At 47.8% G+C, this 6,550-nt stretch overlaps 1 pseudogene; it reads left to right on the top strand.

Moving 5' to 3' along the window:
- Positions 1 to 978: 978 nt before the first annotated feature.
- LOC149369765 (uncharacterized) lies at positions 979 to 5,756 on the top strand (annotated as a pseudogene).
- The last annotated feature ends 794 nt before the right edge of the window (positions 5,757 to 6,550 follow it).

Below are 6,550 nucleotides of genomic sequence, written 5' to 3'. Positions count from 1 at the left end.
AAGTTACATTATATTAAATTTAAAACATTGGCTTTCTTTAGAAACTTACAAAGAAGTGAAAACTCGACGAGTGTTTGCTCGCCTAAAAGCAATGCGGGATGAAATGGAATGTGTTCATTGTAAAATACCGTAAAAATGTTTTTTCGAAGTTCTTCGAGATGCGAACAAGAGATTAAAATGTGATTCACTGTGAGCTCCTCACCACACATTTCACACATAGGTTTGTCTTTTTTTGTTAATAAGAAGTTATGGGTGATGTGTGTGTGGCCTATGCGTAAACGACATAAAATTACTTCGATAAAACGTTCTTTATGACGGCATGATTTCCATTCTTTCAAAATCGGCTTTACAGTATGCAGCTTGTTGTTTCTTTCATTTTCCCAAGAAGCTTGCCATTTGGTTCTTAGTTTGCTATGCACTAACTTCATGTAATCCCTCGGAGGCAGGCCCACATGTTTCACCTCCATGGCTCTGGCTTGTGCAGCACACGTGTCGGCTCTCTCATTATCCCTAATGCCAACGTGACTGGGAACCCAGCAGAATTTTATAACATGTTTTTGTGCTGTGACGAAAGTGAGGGACTTCGTCCCTCACTTTCGACAACTCTAGTTCTGCATGTCGGCTCCAACGTCATTTCAAAGCAGCCAGGAAAAACGACATTCCAGTGGTACTGGCAGCTGATCAGCACAACCAAAAAGAAGCGGCTGAACGTGAGCAAAATTTACGCAACTTTGGTGCTGCCTCGAGCTCCAAATCGCCGCACGAGAGGTCGTAATCGGCGTTTCGTGGAGCGGTGCAACCGGGGGGCTTGCAGGCTTAACGACCTTCTGCGCAAGAACTGCTGCCGCACGAGGGGAGTTTTCTACATTGACCATAAGCTCGAACGGATACCGTCAGGATGGGTTCTTACTGCGGACGGCTTTCATCCCAGTTTTGAGGTCGTCGCGCGAATTGCGAGCCATCTGCAGAACATCATATATGAGACTCGGCACGGAACCAGGCACGGGGGCTGGGCCACGCTTCGTGCGACATCGAGCACGCAAAGATGTCCCGGACCGGCCTGGACACCCTCCTCTAGACCTGCGGATCCCTGGACTCGCAGCCCCCTTGGACCTGTGACCTCCTGGACACTCGGCGCCTCCCACGGTCCTGCACAGCTAGATGGAGGTGCTAGAAGACTGACTTCCCCCAGCCCGGTGCTTCCACACACCCCCAGTGCGCCGAGGCTCCCCCCCCCCACGAGCTGTTGTTGCGGCGGCGACAGTGCGGCTACAAGACCCTCCCTCGTAAGGCCGAGGACGTCACCCGAACATCTTCCCTCTCCCCTGATCCCCAAAAGTGATCCTGGCCAACATACGCCGGGATCAGTATCCTCTCCCCGGAATGTTACATAGTAACCACCACCATTCGTTTCGTGAACCTAGCCGCGTTTGTTTCGAGACGTGATCAGCAATGGCGTTCGTGCGTGGTGCGCTCGTCGGCGACAGCCAGCTGAAATTTCTGTGCAGTTCTTGCTTGCGGCTTTCGCCGTTAGTGACAACATGCACGTTGAGCTTTGGCGGCCATGACGCTGTCAGCCTAGCTGGAATGATTGAAGAGACGCGCTTTCGGCGCGCCGATTTTGTCGTTCTGTAGCCTAGCTAAAATGACTGAACAGACGGGCTTTTGTCGTTCTGTATCTATTTTGTCGTTTTGTATGTTGGCGGCAACGATCTCGACAGCGGAGATAACCCCGAGAAATCACCAGCCTCATAAAGGTGCACATTTTATGTAAAAGACGGATAATCATCTCAAATTTCGCTTCATGAAGTGCTGTACCGCTTACCCACTTGCCTTGTACATTACAGGACCTCGTTCTGCTGCTGCAGGAGCACGTGGCTAGTGTCGTGCTGGTATTTAAAGTTTTGCCCCGCCACTACGAGGCTGCTGACTACAGGAGACTGCGCTTTGAGGACCGCCGGCGTCGCCAGTTGAACCGCCGTCCGACAACCACGCTGACGCGCTTGCCGGCATGCGCATCCTCAACCCCGAGGTGAGGGTTGAATTACATTGTCGCAAGTTTTTTCGTGCATTGAGGAGTCACCAAACTGCGGCGCTTCGAACGTAAAGGAGCTTGTAACGTAACTTGTATCGTCGCGATACTCGTCAAAATCTACGGACCAGGCATCGCTTCGGCTTCAAGGGCAAGAGCCGGAGAGGTGTACGTCGTGCACCGGTGTCGTTAGTGTGGAGCAAAATAGTACAAGATGGACCACTGCTGGGCCTACTGCTCACCGCGCCACCACTCTGCTGTAGGTCGATGTCGACGTTGAAGTGCTCCTTCAAACGGCTTTGTTCAGGGCGACCTGATTGCTTCCTGGCAGATCGCGGGCATACAGTCTCGCGCTCGGCCTCGTCGCCGGGTTAATCGAGTGCAGTGCGGCTTTAGAGAAGTTCTGAATTCCGCTTGGCCTAGCTACAGCATTCACCCAGTGCAGTGTGCCTGTTTCTTTAGCGGCTTATCGCGCTTTAACGAAATAGGCTTTAAGACCAACGCTGGGCCTCGATGCAGGGTTAACAGAGTGCAGCGCCTAGCTGTGTTTCGTCGCGTTCTAACCTGTGTACAGTGCACCTTTGTTCTTTTCAGTCGCTTCCTGAGTCAGTCTGAAGAGCCGAGGTTGGCGGACGATTGTTCGCCGTGAATGGAACCACGAGGCGATCGCACAGCATACAGCACGACTATGTTCCTTTGTGTTTTTGAATAAAAAACATCAGATGTCGACCGTCATGGTTGCGTCCGATGACTGCTTCGGCTGCTCGAGCAAAACCATGAGGACTGCACATGCCGTGTCGTCATTGCCAACTGAATAGGCACAATACGGCTGTCGTCCTTACTAAAGGCCCTTCTCGGGGCCACCTCAGTGTTTCCTGGCAGACCACGCGCTTTCTGCCCCGTGCACATGTTCCCCTCTTTTCCAATCATTCGTAAGTTGCATATCAATGAATGAATCAATCTATGCACTTTATTTACCTAAAAAATCTGGATGGTCACCCTGAACTAAAAGCTTTGCACACAGCTTGACAAGGCCCAAGGGACAATTACATTACAGTAGTGAACGTAACAAAAACAAGTTGCTACTTTAACAGAGCATGAAAGGTACAGTAAGTAACATAAGAGATACACACTAAAGTCGCATTACGGTAAAGAAAAAGAGAAAGTACACAACACTTTCACGGCAGATATACATTATCTGTTTACACTAAATACAAACCAAAATTAAGACATTCCGCACTGTGGCACGGAATATAAGAACAACAAATAATTTAAAATAGAAAATGCCAGTAACAATAGTACCGATAGATTAGCTGTTTACATTTACATATGCATAGAATGAGTCCTCAGCTCCTTGGGGCTGAAATCGGCTGTGTGCTTATATTAGCATAGGTGCTTCAAATCCTGCGGAAGGCTTGAATTTCGAATTGGTAATATGAAAGATGAATTAGAAAATAGATTAGTGAATAGACCGTGCACAGTACTTGAGAAAGCAAACAATACCGCCTACAATGAGAAACACAGCGGAAGAACGACGCAGGACAAGCGCTACCCTGTGCTCTACGGTATGAAGCCTTGTCACAGTGAAAAATGAACCTTCACGTCAGTGCCATATGAGTCTTTAGACTGCCTCCAAACCGTTATTCACAGAAAGAAGAAAATATTAGTGCATGAATATTTTTGTGTGCGAAGCTTGCATGTCATGCTTTATTTATTAATGTTACTCATCAGGGTCATGGCTGGTTGGTTTATGGGGTTTTAACGTCCCAAAGCGACTAAGGCTATGAGAGACGCCGTAGTGGAAGGCTCCGGAAATTTCGACCACCTGGGGTTCTTTAACGTGCACTGACATCGCACAGTACACGGACCTATAGAATTTTTCCTCCAAAGAAATTCCAGCCGCCACGGCCGGGATCGAACCCGCGTCTTTTGGGTCAGCAGCCGAGCACCATAGCCACTGAGCCACCGCGGCGGCATGTCATCAGGGTCAGTAGCATTACAAAGGGGTAGTGGTAAAGAAACAAAAACTGAGAGAAAGATACAGTTGGTTACATGAATGTTAAACAGCACCTGAATATACAATGTTACCTAGTGCTACGCAGAACTTCTCATAATTTTCAATGCCAGCAACTTCTGCGAGAAGGGGGATGCGGTCACGTAAGGTTCGCGGCAGGAATGACTGCGAGAAGCGTTTCGTGTTACATGACACAATTCGGACTTTGTGATCATGATCAATGCGGCGGGATACAGAAATTGGCTCGAGGATGAGGTGATCATGAAGAGCGGGATGATGGTGGGAGGCAGTTATTAGACTAAATAGTAGTTATACTCGCTGTGCGGTTGTGGTTACCAAAGGATTAAACGCAGTTTTTTTTGCACCAGTTCAAGATCATTAAGTTGTAATGAGCAGGGTGCCATACACGTGTTGCATACTCTAGTTTGGATCGTATTAGTGTTTGATAAAGCAAAAGTTCCAAATTATACGAACGTTAAAAAAGTTGCGGCGTAAGTAGCCAGGCATGCGATTAGAATTTTCAATTATGTTCTCGGTATGAAGATCCCAGTTAAAATAAGAAGTAATGTGGATGCAGAGGCATTTTTATGACCAGAATGATTCCAACGAAATGTTATCGATGTACTAGTGATGTGGGGCGGCTGTTTTTCTTGATGCACGCATGACTTTTCTTTTGTTAATATTTAGCTGCATCAAAGAGTCATTGAACAAGTTCCCTATTGCGTAATGTAATGTAATATAAGTAACGTAATGTCCTTATCGTTGGTTATTTCTCTAAAAATGACGCAATCGTCAGGGAATAGGTGAATATGAGAGTTCGAAAGAGAGTGGAGATTTTTTGAAAGAATATTTAGTCGAAAAAGTTTTTTATCTATAACGCAAAAGATTGTTTTCGATACTTTGCTGAATTTGGTGATATGAAGGACATGAACTGCAAAGCATGACCAATGAGTTAGACAGTCAGAGCAAAAAGGGTGGGTCTAAAAATTAACATGCAAAAAACCAAATAAATGTTCAGCAGTCTAGAGAAGAGCATTTCGCACCTTGTTTTTCTTCCCATCATCTGCACTCCTAGGTGATGACCTGTTGATATCCTTAATTCTTTTTAACTCCTTACTGCAGGCAAGATTCAAGAGATTATCTGGAAAACCAGCCAATCCTAATCTATTTACTTCCTGAGCGAAACTATCATATGTATGGCTGGTTTTCCAGATAATCCCTTGAATCTTGCCTGCAGTAAGGTGTTAAAAAGAATTAAGGATATCAACAGGCCATCACCTAGGAGTGCAGATGAAGGGAATAAAAAGAAGGTAGTGGTTCTTCCACATGTTCACCGCTTTTAACATCAACTAAAAAATGTGGGCAAGAGATATAGTGTGGACGTAACTTTTTCAGCCCCGAAAAAAGTTGGCAGTATTTGTGCCAGGGTTGACAAGCGCTCTGGTTGTGCTGTTCGTGATAAGCGGAAGGTGTGCAATGTAAACCATGTAAACCGGTACAAAAATGCGCAAAAGGTGTAGTGTACCAGATTCCGCTGTCTTGTGGGCGCATGTATGTCGGTCAAACTGGCCGTTGCATGAATGTTCGCTTACAAGAGCACAACTTGTCGTTGGGTAAACCGCCTTTTTCGAATCTTGCCAAGCACTGTATGGAATGCAGGGGCTGTAAGCCTTTACTTGATAAAACAATTGTTCTTTTCAGGCATCCTAATCAATTGACTAGAGAGGTATCAGAAGCATATTGTCGTGTTCGTCGACCTTTGCGACTCAAGGCCGCTCCAGCAGCCCTTGCCTCCTCCGCGCATACCCGCCGCCCGCTTCCAAGAAACAAGCGCGGGCCGGCCATTCCCCACAAAAGCAGGCAGGCGTCTGTCTCCCCCGACGACGTCTGATCCCCACGGCCCCGTCGACTGGCGCATTCCCCATTTCCTTGCCGTGACCGTCTGCATTCCCACAGCGGCGAAAGTGCTTTCTTGTACACTCTCCCTCCCTCTCTCTCTCTCCCTCTACGGTAATAAACCCCCAGTCTCCACCCAGCAACTGCTTTGAGAGGTTCCTCGCATGCGGGGCTCCCACGCCCCGCACCAACACAATCATTAACACTGGCGACGAGAAGTGGGATGTAGAACGTACGCAGTTCGAAGTGTCGCCGATGGCTACTGGAGGACTACACGGTGGCATCGAGCCTTTTCGTGGATTCAGCGCCTCACATTCTACCTCGTGGCAAACGATGTCTCCGACGAAGCAAAGAAGCGCGCGCTCCTCTTGACGCTATGCGGACCGACACCTTCAAGACTGTTCGCGTGCTGGTCACACCGAAGACTCCCGGAGAAGTCAGCTATGGATACCTATAGTCACACTTTTCCTGAAGCACTTCGATCCTAGACCACCCGGAGAAGTCAGCTATGGAGGCCTAGTCACACTTCTCCAGAAGCACGTCGATGGCAGACCATCCGAGCTGTAGAGCCGGTACGCTTGACCATCCGAGCTGTACAGCCGTAACGT

Source organism: Amblyomma mixtum, chromosome 1 (genome assembly GCF_055824585.1).
Source record: "Amblyomma mixtum isolate Tamu chromosome 1, ASM5582458v1, whole genome shotgun sequence".
NCBI lineage: Eukaryota > Metazoa > Arthropoda > Arachnida > Ixodida > Ixodidae > Amblyomma > Amblyomma mixtum.
This window is presented reverse-complemented; position numbering and strand designations above follow the sequence as displayed.